The sequence below is a fragment of the Dendrobates tinctorius genome, unplaced genomic scaffold (genome assembly GCF_039654945.1).
Source record: "Dendrobates tinctorius isolate UK_male_01 unplaced genomic scaffold, ASM3965494v1 ptg000154l, whole genome shotgun sequence".
Classification (NCBI taxonomy): domain Eukaryota; kingdom Metazoa; phylum Chordata; class Amphibia; order Anura; family Dendrobatidae; genus Dendrobates; species Dendrobates tinctorius.
Genome location: NW_027361821.1, coordinates 22,000,044 through 22,016,130, shown reverse-complemented (window position 1 = coordinate 22,016,130; position 16,087 = coordinate 22,000,044). Strand labels below are relative to the sequence as shown.

General features: G+C 39.8%; 1 pseudogene; it reads left to right on the top strand.

Moving 5' to 3' along the window:
* The first annotated feature begins 13,233 nt into the window (after positions 1-13,233).
* LOC141050875 (uncharacterized) lies at positions 13,234-15,710 on the top strand (annotated as a pseudogene).
* The last annotated feature ends 377 nt before the right edge of the window (positions 15,711-16,087 follow it).

The window sequence follows — 16,087 nt, the reverse complement described above, 5'->3', positions numbered from 1 at the left end:
ACATACATACTACATATATACAACATGCATACTACATACATGCTACATTCATACTACATGCTACATACATACTACATGCATGCTACATACATACTGCATGCTACATGCATGCTACATACTACATACATACTACATGCTACATACATACTACATATATACTACATACATACTACATACATACTACATGCATGCTACATGCATGCTACATACATACCACATACAGAACACATATATACTACATGCATGCTACATACATACTACATGCTACATACATACCATATACATACTACATGCATGCTACATACATACTACATGCATGCTACATACATACTACATACATACTACATATATACTACATGCATGCTACATACATACTACATGCTACATACATACTACATATATACTACATGCATGCTACATACTACATGCTACATACATACTACATATATACTACATGCATGCTACATACATACTACATGCATGCTACATACATACCACATACATACTACATATATACTACATGCATGCTACATACATACTGCATGCTACATGCATGCTACATACATACTACATACATACTACATGCTACATACATACCACATATATACTACATACATACAATACATTCATACAATACATACATAGACATACAGTACATATAACATAGAGTAACATACTTACCAATACTTGTCACATTGTTCCCCGAAGCCATTGTCTTTTCCGGAATAAATATTAACATAACAAACCACAAAAATACTCACCCACGATCCGAAGCAGTCCACGAGTGTGTCCCACGACGATCTTGGGTAGAGAACTGCAGCATCAGCTGTTGCTGCCGTTCTCTACGGGCTGCAGGAATCCAATGACGGAAGGTAGGTATCCTTCCGCACTGTATTCCTCCGCCACTTAAAAAAAAAAAAAAGTCCCTAGTCTCACTTTATGCCATTGCTGTGTGGGAAATTCCCACGCAGCAATGGCATAAAGTGAGACTAGGGACTTTTTTTTTTTTTAAGTGGCGGAGGAATACAGTGCGGAAGGATACCTACCTTCCGTCATTGGATTCCTGCAGCCCGTAGAGAACGGCAGCATCATCTGATGCTGCAGTTCTCTACCCAAGATCGTCGTGGGACACACTCGTGGACTGCTTCGGATCGTGGGTGAGTATTTTTGTGGTTTGTTATGTTAATATTTATTCCGGAAAAGACAATGGCTTCGGGGAACAATGTGACAAGTATTGGTAAGTATGTTACTCTATGTTATATGTACTGTCTGTCTATGTATGTATTGTATGAATGTATTGTATGTATGTAGTATATATGTGGTATGTATGTAGCATGTAGTATGTATGTAGTATGTATGTAGCATGCATGTAGTATGTATGTAGCATGCATGTAGTATATATGTAGCATGTATGTAGTATGTATGTGGTATGTATGTAGCATGTAGTATGTATGTAGCATGCATGTAGTATATATGTAGTATGTATGTAGCATGTAGTATGTATGTAGTATGTATGTGGTATGTATGTAGCATGTAGTATGTATGTAGCATGCATGTAGTATGTATGTAGTATGTATGTGGTATGTATGTAGCATGTAGCATGTATGTAGCATGCATGTAGCATGCATGTAGTATGTATGTAGCATGCATGTAGTATGTATGTAGCATGCATGTAGTATGTATGTAGCATGCATGTAGTATGTATGTAGCATGCATGTAGTATGTATGTAGCATGCATGTAGTATGTATGTAGCATGCAGTATGTATGTAGCATGTATGTAGTATATATGTAGTATGTATGTAGCATGTAGTATGTATGTAGCATGCATGTAGTATATATGTAGTATGTATGTAGCATGCATGTAGTATGTATGTAGTATGTATGTAGTATGTATGTAGCATGCAGTATGTATGTAGCATGTATGTAGTATGTATGTAGTATATATGTAGTATGTATGTAGCATGCATGTAGTATGTATGTAGTATGTATGTAGTATGTATGTAGCATGCAGTATGTATGTAGCATGTATGTAGTATGTATGTAGTATATATGTAGTATGTATGTAGCATGCATGTAGTATGTATGTAGCATGTAGTATGTATGTAGCATGCATGTAGCATGTATGTAGCATGTATGTAGTATGTATGTAGTATATATGTAGTATGTATGTAATGTATGTAGCATGTAGTATGTATGTAGCATGCATGTAGTATGTATGTAGTATTTTTTTTGTTTTTTTTTTTTATTTTTTTTTAACATTTAACACATTAGCCGGATGATGGGACTACTACTGTCCCATCATTGGCTAATGTGTCAATCACTGTCATGGTAGCAGGCATCGCCCGATGGGACTTGTAGTCCCATCGGACGATGCTTGCACAGACCCCCGGACATCAGCACAGCCCCCCGGCAGGCCGGTACAGACCCCCACAGGGTGCACAGACCACCGGCAGGCCAGCACAGCCCCCCGGCAGGCCGGTACAGACCCCGGGCAGTCCACACAGCCCCCCGGCAGGCCGGCACAGCCCCCCGGCAGGCCGGTACAGACCCCCACAGGGTGCACAGACCACCGGCAGGCCGGCACAGACCCCGGGCAGTCCACACAGCCCCCCGGCAGGCCGGCACAGCCCCCCGGCAGGCCGGTACAGACCCCCACAGGGTGCACAGACCACCGGCAGGCCGGCACAGCCCCCCGGCAGGCCGGTACAGACCCCGGGCAGTCCACACAGCCCCCCGGCAGGCCGGCACAGCCCCCCGGCAGGCCGGCAGAGACCCCCGGAAGGCCCGAAATGACGGCGCATCATGATGCGCACACACCGCGCATCATGATGACGTCAGGCCGTCAATCAACTGAACTTCCGATTCCGATGCCGAATTCCGATATTGAAAAAATATCGGAAGTCGGTATCGGAATTCCGATACAGCAAGTATCGGCCGATACCCGATACTTGCGGTATCGGAATGCTCAACACTACTTGTCACCTTTCTCATTATATTGACTTGTTTTTACAAGATCTGGTAAAGTCTCTTCCTTCATATTTGAGAGATTCCACACAATTAATCGAGGAACTGAGGGATATTGAATGGGAAGAAAACTATTCCTTTATCTCGTTGGATGTAAATTCATTATATTCCAACATAGATCACGAAATGGGGGTAAATGCAGTGGGTTTTTATTTAGCAAAGACAGAGATGCTCCCTGAACAAAGAGATTTTCTGTTATAGGGTCTCAAATTCATTCTTGAACACAATGTGTTCATTTTTGAAGGCATACTGTATCTACAGTTGCTCGGCACCGCGATGGGGACTCGGGTCGCGCCAAGTTTCGCAAACTTATTCATGGGGCGATTTGAGTCCTCATCGTCACTCTCTAAGCCTGTTTTCAATGACAAAATAAGGCTTTATAAGCGCTTCATTGATGATCTGATTATTATATGGAAGGGGACAGAGGAGGAAGCGGTACAGTTAATAAAGGAGCTCAATAATAAAACCTGGGGGATTACCTTTACATCACAAATCAATAAAGAAAAAATGGTGTTTCTTGATCTAGAGATCAGCCATAGTGGGAAAAAAATTATTACAAAAACCCACTTCAAAAAGGTGGATTCAAACGGCTTTTTAGATTTTAACAGTGCACATTACAAGAAGTGGAAGGTTAATATACCCCACAGCCAATTTTTTCGTATAAGAAAGAATTGTACGAGAGAATCTGATTATGTAGCTCAGTCTAAAATTCTAAAAAGAAAATGTAAGGAAAAAAGATACCCAAAAACTTGATAATTAGTGCATATAGGGATAACAAAGTAAAAACACAGGAGGAATGTTTAAAAGGAAAAAATAGGAAGGGGGATAATCTGACCATTGGTAGAGAAAAAAGTGATGATCGCTGGAAATTGAATTTTGTGACCACATTCAATAGAGGAAATAAAGTAATAAGAACTGTGCTTTCAAAATATTGGTATATCTTGAAGCGTGATCCTGTTTTGGGAAAGCATCTCCCTGATAAACCAGGGATTACATATAGAAGGGGGAAAACTTTGAAAAATTTGGTGGCCCCCCGTAAATTAAAAAAACAGTTGGATTCAAAAGGAAAAAACTATAAAAAAAAAAGTATGGATCAAATTTTATGTGGTGTTTCTCAAGGAACCGGAGTTTTTAAATGCACCTCTAAAAAATGTTGTACCTGTGGGATCCTAGATCACGGGGCTAAAACCATCAAATGTAATAGTACTGGTGAGGTCTTTGAGATCTCACAAAGACTCGGCTGTAACAGTGATTTTGTTGTATATGTAATCACATGCAGTTGCGGTTTGCAATATGTGGGACGCACTGTGCAGACACTGCGGTCACGCATTAATGGTCACAGAAATAGAGCAAAAAATGGCTTTTTAAAACATAGTCTCTCAAGGCATCTACTAATTAAACATAACAAAATTTTTAACATAAAAGTAACACCGGTGGAGCAGATACCCTCTGGTGTTGCAAATAGGAATGCTCTTTTAAACCGCAAAGAAACGTTTTGGATATATCGTCTGGGAACATTATATCCAAATGGATTGAATGATATCATAGAGAGAGTTTGAACATTGCTTTTTTTTTTTTTCTCTGGGTTTTTTTTTCCTTTTGGGTTTTTTTTGTTTGTTTTTTTCTTCTTTTCTGTCTTGCATCCATGTTGTCAAGGTTGGATCAATCAGTGGGTGTGTTCCTGAACTGTGTTCCTGAACTTGGTCCACACCCTAAATCAAGTTTCTGAGACTGGGATAAAAGGTTGCTACTATATATAAGTGTAACTGAATTTTATACTATTAGGATTTGTACTGTGTTTTTATGATATCTGATGAAGGATATACACTGTATCCGAAACGCATTGTAACTCTTTTTTAACCTATGAAATAAAAAAATATGGAATATCATCTTTGGATGTGAGTCCTGGGAAGCGCTGCCGTTTATGGGCTGGATGTGCCTTTCTTAATTTATAAATCTGTAATGCTTCACATATCCCACTAATTTTGAGAATTTTTTTTCACAATTTTCAAACTTTGAATTCTCTTTTTTTAGGGAGTGTCTCACATTAAAAGTGACTTTGAGGGGTGTACATGACATAAAATGCCTAAAAAGTGTCATCATTCTAAAATCTGCACTCCTCAAGGTGCTCAAAACCATATTCAAGAAGTTTCCTAACCCTTCAGGTGCTTCATAGGAACTGAAGCAATGTGGAATGAAAAAATAAATATTTAATTTTTTTTTTTATTTATTTTAGACACAAACTTTTTTCTTTCACAAGGGTAACAGTAGAAAATGTACCCCAAAATTTGTTGTGCAATTTCTCCTGAATACGCCAATACCTTATTTGTGGGGGAAATCTACTATTTGGGTGCACAGCAGGGTTCAGAAGGGAAGGAGCGCCATTTGACTTTTTGAATGTAAAATTTGCTTGAATAATTAGCGGATGCCATTTTGCGTTTGGAGAGCTTCTGATGTGCCTATAAAGTGGAAACCCCCCACAAATGACCCCATTTTGGAAACCACACCCCACAAGGATTTTATCCAGGGGTATAATGAGCATTTTGAACCCACAGGTACAACATGGAGTTTGATATATTGAATAGGATGTCATTAGTGCTCACTATTCTAGTTTTCATCAGGTGCTCGGGTATGCACCGAATATCATAGGTGCTTGAGTGATATGCTCGAGTGCTTGCCCCACATCTTTCATGGCTGTTAGACACCCCAAAAAATGACATGTGGGGATCCGTGATACTCTGTGCATACCTGAGCACCTGATGCAAACTCGAGTAGCGAGCACATGCGCTCAGCACTAGCCATCTTATCATTTTTTTTACTTTTGAAAAAACCTCAATCCCAACCCACCACTAACCCTAAGGGCGGTTTCACACGTCCAGATATTTCCGGTACCGGTAAGCACAGTCCTGGAGCAATCCGTGTGTCCATGTGGACACGTATACCATCCGTGTGTCATCCGCTGGCGATCCGTGTGCTGTCCGTGTGTCATCCGTGTGCTGTCCGTATGAATACGCATCCAAACCTAAGGTTTCTATGTCCAAATGAAGGGGGAAAGTGTCAATTTAATGCTTTAAAATGGGAAAGGTGTGAGCCATTAGTGATGAGTGTTTCAAAAATTGACAAAAGGGTTAATACAATGACATATTAGCTTAGGGTTGTGCGTTATTATTCCTTAGGCCTCACAAATATGTACACCAGCAAGCTAGAAAAATACTTGAAATAAAACTAATCTACTTTATTCAAAATTAGATTTAAAAAGGACTTAGTCCATTCATAAAATATGCACATGTACAAAAAGACAAACACTTACAAGGAAAAACCGCTCAGTCAGATGCGGTAAGACCAAACTTTCAAACACCTTTCCGGTATACCCTTAATGTCGTTATCCAACTATACATAGACACCCCCTCAGAGTATCCGCTTAGTGTGAATTTCTTTTGAAAAAGCACACTCTCATGGTGCTAAAAAATGTCTTTTACAGATCCATTGTTCTAAATTTATGTGCCACTACTGTGTAACATACATCATCATCACTAACAATGATCCTAGACAAATTTCATAGTAACAGCCTAATTTCAATAATCACCTAAAAATAAAGAATGGCATAGTATACAGTCTGTAATTATGAAACCAGGGTGTGAACCTAAACATTCCTCTTTAGATCATGCAGTTCACCACCTTTACAGATTTTTTATGTCATCTTGTATATCATGGAAAGATCTCACCCAAATCTTTACATTCATGGGTTTTCTTTCTACTTTCCTTAATAGTTCTTTTCGATCTCTTTTTATAGATTCCTCATAGGCGGCCCTTAAAACATGATCTGGATATCCTCTCTCCTGAAACCTTTCCCTCATATCATCAGCTTGTTCTTTGAATTTCTGAGGGTTCGAGCAATTATGGCGTAACCTCAAATATTGTCCTTTGGGTATCCCTCTTTTTTGTGGAAGGGGATGACTACTCTCCCATCTTAAAAGTGAGTTAGTAGCTGTTGGTTTCCTATAATTGCTCGTTTCTAAGGTTCCATCAATTCCCTTTTTGACAAGCACATCTAAAAATCTCATTTCTGATGCATGTACCTCATACGTAAATCTCAGGCCTAAATCATTGCAATTGAGGTCATTTACAAAGGAAATAAACTCAGAATAGGCGCCTTGACGTAAGAAAGAGGGTTGGACGTGACATAGAAGAATGCGCATGCGTTAAAGAAAGGTGACGTCAGTGCGTTACTATGCAACCCGATAAATTGAATGAAGGAGAAAAGAGCGCGCACGATCATGTGTTTTATATGGAGGTCGATGTAATCGCATACTATTAATATGCGATGTGAGTAAGTTAGTAAGTGATGTGAAGGAATATATGAGTAACGGGCTTGTCACTATAGCAACATAGAAACAGGAAGTGGTCACGGGCATACACCCGCCCATCTTTATGAGGCGGGAACACACTAAAGAGTGCATGTTATAAAAAGCGGGTAAATGAACAGCCCAGTGATGGCATTTTTCTCATGTAGGCATAACACTGTACTCAGTACTCCCCTGATGATCTGGTTGGTGAAACGCGTAGGGAGAAGGGAGCGTCACATGGAGGAACCCATGAATGTAAAGATTTGGGTGAGATCTTTCCATGATATACAAGATGACATAAAAAATCTGTAAAGGTGGTGAACTGCATGATCTAAAGAGGAATGTTTAGGTTCACACCCTGGTTTCATAATTACAGACTGTATACTATGCCATTCTTTATTTTTAGGTGATTATTGAAATTAGGCTGTTACTATGAAATTTGTCTAGGATCATTGTTAGTGATGATGATGTATGTTACACAGTAGTGGCACATAAATTTAGAACAATGGATCTGTAAAAGACATTTTTTAGCACCATGAGAGTGTGCTTTTTCAAAAGAAATTCACACTAAGCGGATACTCTGAGGGGGTGTCTATGTATAGTTGGATAACGACACTAAGGGTATACCGGAAAGGTGTTTGAAAGTTTGGTCTTACCGCATCTGACTGAGCGGTTTTTTCTTGTAAGTGTTTGTCTTTTTGTACATGTGCATATTTTATGAATGGACTAAGTCCTTTTTAAATCTAATTTTGAATAAAGTAGATTAGTTTTATTTCAAGTATTTTTCTAGCTTGCTGGTGTAGATATAGTCTTCTAGCTAGTGGATCACTCGCTGTAACCATCTAGATACAGGCAATGGCAGGTTTTTTGACTACAGGCATCGATACAAACATATGGATTACAGAGGCCAAAGAGGTATTCTCTGATAAGGTGTTTACACAAAAAAGATATACTCCGACATATAGTGCGGCTTTTAAGGAACTTGATAAAATTTATAGAGATCAGATAGCCTCATGGTGGGAGGTTCAGAGTTTAGAAAATTACATACGATCAGGCATTGTACCTCGTCATCTGAGGATTACCCTCACCCCAGGGTTTAGGTATAGGAGCACGTCCTTACTCACTAAGTGGGAAAAGGAGGCAACAGAGAGCTCGATCAGATTTATGAGACTCCTCTTAGAGGAAGAAAAAAGTAATCTTAATAAACTTACAGAATCCCTGAGAGAGCAGATTGAGATCACGAAAAAGTACTCGGGTGAGTCTGATTTCACGGTAAAAGAGGTCAATTTACAGAATACTCTAGAGAAATTTCAGTATCATCTGAAAGAGAAGAAACATAAGTTGTATAATAGGGATCTCCAAGAATTTAGAGATAACAAAGCCTACTCAGTACAAGTGGTCAGAAATAATAGACCAGCAGAAACTGACATATCCTCATCTGATGCAGAATTTTCTGACACTAAGAGTAGATCTAGGCATTTCAGAGGTAGAGGAAAAGGAGGACAAAGGGGTAAATTTAATAGAGGCTCCCATAAGAGGTCACCGAAGAGGGATTTTTTAGATCTAAGCTATCCATTAAGGAACCGCCTAAATCCCCACAGCGGACCAGAGGGCCAGAAGTAATTAATCTGTCCCAACGCCCCCTAACTGAAACTGAGATGTGTGTACTTAGTAAAGGCCTTTCGTTTGTACCAACATCAGACATAGACATTTTTGAAACTGTGAAAGATCTACATCTGTTCGCCCGTAAGCTAAAATGGAAAAAGCATTTCTCTAAACAAGATCAGAGGTTTTCACAAGAGTTGGGTATTTCTGAAGAGTTATTACAAGATGTACGGTTTCTGTTTCACCTGGGAGATGCTGATCCTAACCTTAAAGGTGAGGGTCCATTTACAGATCTAAAGAAAAAGAGTACGGGTATGCCCCCTCCCACAGGTGATGTCAATCCAATTGATATTTTTGTTAATCTTGTTACAAATGATTTGATGAAATCAGGAGATCTTTTAAATTCAAGGTCATATAACTTAGGGAAAGAAGAGATGGAAAGTCTAAAGAGACTTGAAAATGACAGCAGTGTTACTATTAAAAGCTCCGACAAAGGAGGGAACATTGTTATCATGGATACATCTAATTATAAGAATATGTGCCTTTCTATATTAGAGGATAAGTTGAGTTATGAGAAGCTATCATCAAACCCTGTAGTGAGTCTGACGCTCTTAAGACACTAGTCAATGAAGGCCTGGATTCTGAGGTTATTGATAAAAAAGAAAAAGATTTCTTGATTCCCTTGCATCCTACTATGGCGACGTTTTATTGTCTCCCGAAAATCCATAAGGGTATGATCCCTCTAAAAGGTCGACCTATAGTGGCAGGTATCAATAGTGTGACTCAGAATTTGGGAATATATATAGATCGGATTCTAAGACCATTTGTGATGAATTTGAGCTCGTATATTAGAGATACAGGCGATCTTCTATGCAAATTAGATGGCATATACCTTGAGAAAGACATGATTTTTGGGAGTATAGATGTGGAGGCTTTGTACTCCTCGATACCCCATGAAAAAGGCCTGATGGCCGTGGAATACTATCTTAAGTCCCGAGGACGTTTCTTTGTGAAACATAATGATTTCGTTTTAAAGGCTTTGAAATTCTGCCTTACGAATAATGTCTTTCTCTTTGGGAATAAGTACTTCCACCAGCTCAGGGGCACTGCAATGGGTTGCCCTTGTGCGCCCACTTATGCAAATTTGCTCCTGGGCTGGTGGGAGGAAAAAATTGTGTTCAATGACACGAATTCTCGACATGATGATATTTTCGTGATTTGGAAAAGTACAGAATCTGAGTTTATTTCCTTTGTAAATGACCTCAATTGCAATGATTTAGGCCTGAGATTTACGTATGAGGTACATGCATCAGAAATGAGATTTTTAGATGTGCTTGTCAAAAAGGGAATTGATGGAACCTTAGAAACGAGCAATTATAGGAAACCAACAGCTACTAACTCACTTTTAAGATGGGAGAGTAGTCATCCCCTTCCACAAAAAAGAGGGATACCCAAAGGACAATATTTGAGGTTACGCCGTAATTGCTCGAACCCTCAGAAATTCAAAGAACAAGCTGATGATATGAGGGAAAGGTTTCAGGAGAGAGGATATCCAGATCATGTTTTAAGGGCCGCCTATGAGGAATCTATAAAAAGAGATCGAAAAGAACTATTAAGGAAAGTAGAAAGAAAAGAAGATAAAGAGGTCACACGTTTCATTACTAGGTTTTCAAATGGATCAGTAAAATTTAAAGAAATTTTAGAAAGACATTGGCCAATTCTCAAAATGGATATGGACATAGAGAAAATTTTAGGTTCTAAACCACAAGTGACATACAAAAAGAACAAATCTCTAAAAGATAGACTTATGCACAGACACTTTAGAGAGACTCAAGCACGTACCTGGCTAGAAGGAGAGGTAAAAGGCTGCTATAGGTGCGGTAACTGTATAGCATGTCAGTCAGTAACACAAGGGAAAACCTTTAGGAGTACGAACAATAAGAAAGTTTACACCATCAGACAGTTTATAAATTGTCGTACTACTGGAGTGATTTATAAGGCAACGTGCATATGTGGGATTGAATACATAGGGAAAACAAGAAGGGAATTCAGGAAGAGAATACGCGAACATGTTGGTGATGTGGTGAACCGAAGAGACACAGCTATAGCGAACCACATCAATAGGATACATCAGGGTGATCATAGCAAAATTCAATTTGTTGGGATCGAGAAAGTTCCTTACCCCCATAGAGGGGGAGATTGGGACAAAGCGATCCTCCAAAGGGAATGTAGATGGATTTTCTGGCTGAGAACACTCCAACCAACAGGCCTGAACGACCAACTATCTTTTACGGCTTTTTTGTAATTTACTGACCCATATGCAATGAGATGTGAGCCCCGGAGGACAAGCTCCATTGTGCCCCACGTAAAACCAGATCCCTGTATAGGGGTTAAAGGGTTGTGTGGTTACTCAGGAGGGAATCCAAAGGAGTTATACTTCTCTAATGGGTTATTCCCCCTTTTTTTGTTTGTCTAAATGTGGAGTTAAAACCTTAGAATAAAATAGAAGAAGATAAAGAGAATGTATCGAGTCTGAGTCAAGTACTGTACATTGTCTTAAGTGATCGCTCGGGATAGTTGAGAGGATTTTTTTAAGGAATACTTATTGGAGTTGAATATTTTTAGTATCCTAAAAGTCCCAAAACTGGATAGTAAATATTGAAATATGCCCAAAATGACTGTGAAACCTATTCTTGTACAAGGGTAAGATTTATGCCCACATGTATACTTGAGGATTGGATAGTGAGCATTTCAGTTACAACTAGTGACTACAATGTGAAGTATTTATATGCCATTTATCATCTGATGGCGGTAGATATTAATCATAACTATATGTGTGTATAGATTGATATTGATCGGCTAAAAAATTTAAAAAAAACACTAAAGCCCCTATGCATCATCGTCCTGTAAAATAATACTAATCCCATTCATTTGACAGATGAGAAAGAACTGTTAAAAGACGTGCATGTTAAGGGGATATAAATTTATAAGTGCTCCCATAAGATAATCCTGTGATAGGAGGGACTTTTGTGCATTTAGAAATTATAGCTTGCAAAGAAGCGGCTGTTTGTGGAGTGCGCAGGCGCGGTATGGGACTGCGTGCATTTAGAAGTTAAAGCCTGCAAAGAAGCGGCTATGGTTTGGAGTGCGCAGGCGCGGTAATTCCCCTGATGCTGATATAATGATGGAAGGGAATAGGCGCCTTGACGTAAGAAAGAGGGTTGGACGTGACATAGAAAAATGCGCATGCGTTAAAGAAAGGTGACGTCAGTGCGTTACTATGCAACCCGATAAATTGAATGAAGGAGAAAAGAGCGCGCACGATCATGTGTTTTATATGGAGGTCGATGTAATCGCATACTATTAATATGCGATGTGAGTAAGTTAGTAAGTGATGTGAAGGAATATATGAGTAACGGGCTTGTCACTATAGTAACATAGAAACAGGAAGTGGTCACGGGCATACACCCGCCCATCTTTATGAGGCGGGAACACACTAAAGAGTGCATGTTATAAAAAGCGGGTAAATGAACAGCCCAGTGATGGCATTTTTCTCATGTAGGCATAACGCTGTACTCAGTACTCCCCTGATGATCTGGTTGGTGAAACGCGTAGGGAGAAGGGAGCGTCACATGGAGGAACCCATGAATGTAAAGATTTGGGTGAGATCTTTCCATGATATACAAGATGACATAAAAAATCTGTAAAGGTGGTGAACTGCATGATCTAAAGAGGAATGTTTAGGTTCACACCCTGGTTTCATAATTACAGACTGTATACTATGCCATTCTTTATTTTTAGGTGATTATTGAAATTAGGCTGTTACTATGAAATTTGTCTAGGATCATTGTTAGTGATGATGATGTATGTTACACAGTAGTGGCACATAAATTTAGAACAATGGATCTGTAAAAGACATTTTTTAGCACCATGAGAGTGTGCTTTTTCAAAAGAAATTCACACTAAGCGGATACTCTGAGGGGGTGTCTATGTATAGTTGGATAACGACACTAAGGGTATACCGGAAAGGTGTTTGAAAGTTTGGTCTTACCGCATCTGACTGAGCGGTTTTTTCTTGTAAGTGTTTGTCTTTTTGTACATGTGCATATTTTATGAATGGACCAAGTCCTTTTTAAATCTAATTTTGAATAAAGTAGATTAGTTTTATTTCAAGTATTTTTCTAGCTTGCTGGTGTAGATATAGTCTTCTAGCTAGTGGATCACTCGCTGTAACCCTCACAAATATGTCTATTTCAAATGAGGCGTTGTTGTGGTTGGCATGGCTTGTGTCACGTCGCTTTGGGGTTCGCCAACTTATGCTTGGTCAGGAACCACAGGGAAAAAAAGACTATGAGTTCACCCTATACTATTACTCCGTGGGGCACATGGTCATTTTACCAAGTTGTATGTTGAACTTCGCCAATACCCATTGAAGTTTGTGGCTTTTTGTCGACTATCCATTTCTGGATTTGACACAATTCTGGAGTTTTTGCGTCCTTACCTTCTCAGTCAAGACACCTGCATGCGACTAAGCATTTCTCCGGAGGAGCGTTTGCTAGTAACCTTGAGGTAACTTTTGTAAATCACACATTTGACTCAGGCTTTCACATTATATTGTGTAATGTTTGATTTCCCTAGATTACGCACTAAACATTATTTAAACAGCCATACATGTCTTGCTTAACATTCTCCTACAACTACAGGCCAAAAAACAATTTGTCTATGACGTATTACTATTAACCTAATCCTATTACCCTCAACCAAACTAGTAACATGCCAACTTTCAGACCTGGCTATTCTAACTTACACCTATGTGCTTCCTTCATGGTTGTTCTTTAGATTTTATTCAACGTATCGGTTATAATTATATGTGCTGTCTGAGCTTCACTATGTTAGTATTGTTTTCCTTTCCATCATATTCTGTACCTTTTTAGTATTTTTAGACACCTAAACTATTGTTTTGTGAACAGATTCCTGGCTACTGGCAATTCATTTTCTTCCCGCCATTTTTAGTTCCTACTTGGAACGTCAACCCTATCCGGGATTGTGCGCGCAACCTGTGATCTCATATGGGACAAGCTGAAGAGCCGATTCATGCCTCAGCCAACCACACAAGACTGGGTGAGGATTGCCCAGGGGTTCATGGAAGCCACAGAATTCCCTGATTGCATAGGTGCCCATGATGGTAAACACATTCGTGTGAAGAAGCCCCCAAAATCAGGGTCTCGTTACTTTAATTACAAAAAATATTTTTCCGTAGTGCCGCTGGCAGTAGCAAAGAGCAACTCCTGTTTTGTAATTGCTGACATTGGGGCATATGGGAGTGCCTCTGTTGCTTGCATCTTTCGATATTCCAGATTAGCTAGGCGACTTGCTGAGCAAAATTTTAATATTCCCCAACCATGTGTGCTTCCTGGAGCCTCATCCCCACCTGCACCATTTATTATGGTTGCTAATGAGGGTTTTGCACTGTCCAGGCATGTTCTTCACCCATTTCCATGTCGACGTTTGGACACCCGTAGGCGCATTTTTAACATGCGACTCATGAGAGCAAATTGATTGGTTGAGTGTGATTTTGGGATTGTCATGATCTCAGTGCGGGTTTGACTCGCACACGTGGGGTTAATGTCTGGAACCAGTGCTGATGACTGGCATTTCTGAGGTTAAAGGTTGTGATCCCGGTGCAGGCTTACCTGCACACCTGGGGCTATGATTGTGGCCTCTCCCTGGTTCTGGGGGAGGCTTCTTATAGCCTCAGGACGCTCCCATCCCTGTCAGTTATACTTTCGCCCTTGGCATTGTGTGGTGACCCCTGAGTGTGTTATTGCTGTGTTCTGGTTACTTGATTCTCTGTGTATGACTCGGTCTGTTCCCTGGATATCGCTTTGGATTCTGCCTGGTACCTCCTATGTCTGTTTGGTTTTGATCTCTGCTTGGCCCTGATTATCCGCTCTGTCTCCTCCCTGGTACTGTACTGATATCTTGTGTATGACCTTTTGCTTTGTCTGACTTCCCGTCTGTTTATCCCTCCTGTACCTCGCTGGTCTGTACTGTGCATGACTTTTGCTTTGCCATAATCTGAGTTCTCTGGCTTCTCTGATGCTAAGCCCCGCCACCTTCCAGTCACATGACCATAGGTCCTGTGCAAGCTTGCTCATGTTCAGTGTCCGCAGGTCCCGTGCCTCTTTACTTTCCAGCGCTGACTGGACCCTGACACTATTAGCTTGTAGCACGCTTTGTCACCTCTGCTGCCCTGCTCCCCAGGTAACTCTTAGCACTGCTTCTGTACTCAGGACACGTGCACTGGCTCTATGAGCAAGTGTAGTGCGGTGTCTCTGACAGGGATCTTTACTAGTAAATGGCGTATCTTTGAAACACAAATCCAGATGCATCCAGACAATGTCCAGCCAGTCATAAAGGCAGCAGTGATTTTGCATAATTTTTCTAGAAAACAAGAACCATCCTTGGATGATTTGGATGAGGAGAGAGTGGTAAATATGACATTACCAGAGGAAGGTCAGTGTGCTACCCAAGTTGCTCAGTATGGCCTTCAAGTCAGGAATCTTTTTGCTGATTATTTTCTAACACCAGAGGGTAGTGTGCCATGGCAAACTGAGATGAACAACTAATGTTAGCTTTACATATGTCTTAATTTTCTAAGTGTCATTATGAAATTTTTGTGCCATTTGGCTAATAATTTTGTTATTGTCTCACAAGACAATGAGAACCCTTGATGTTGGTTGCGGCCTTAAATTTTATGTTAGTAACAGATACCTGGCCTTCTCAAAGTCTTATGGTTAACTATACCAAATAACTAATACCTCATTTTGGTTAATTTATGTCTTGGGTTAGGCTAATGCTTACTTGTAGGAAAGTATGTTTTGGCAGCAAGAAAGAATGTGTCTACAAAAATAAAGACCACCCTGAAGCATTGTGTGTGGTTTGGAATGTTATTATGACACATGACGATCAGCTTGAACATACACACAGACATTGCTAATTTCAATAGAAATTGCCTTTTCCCAAGCTCAATAGTTTTGCACATTTAAGTCTGTGACATATATATATATATATATATATATATATCTGCACATTAAAAATATTTGAACTG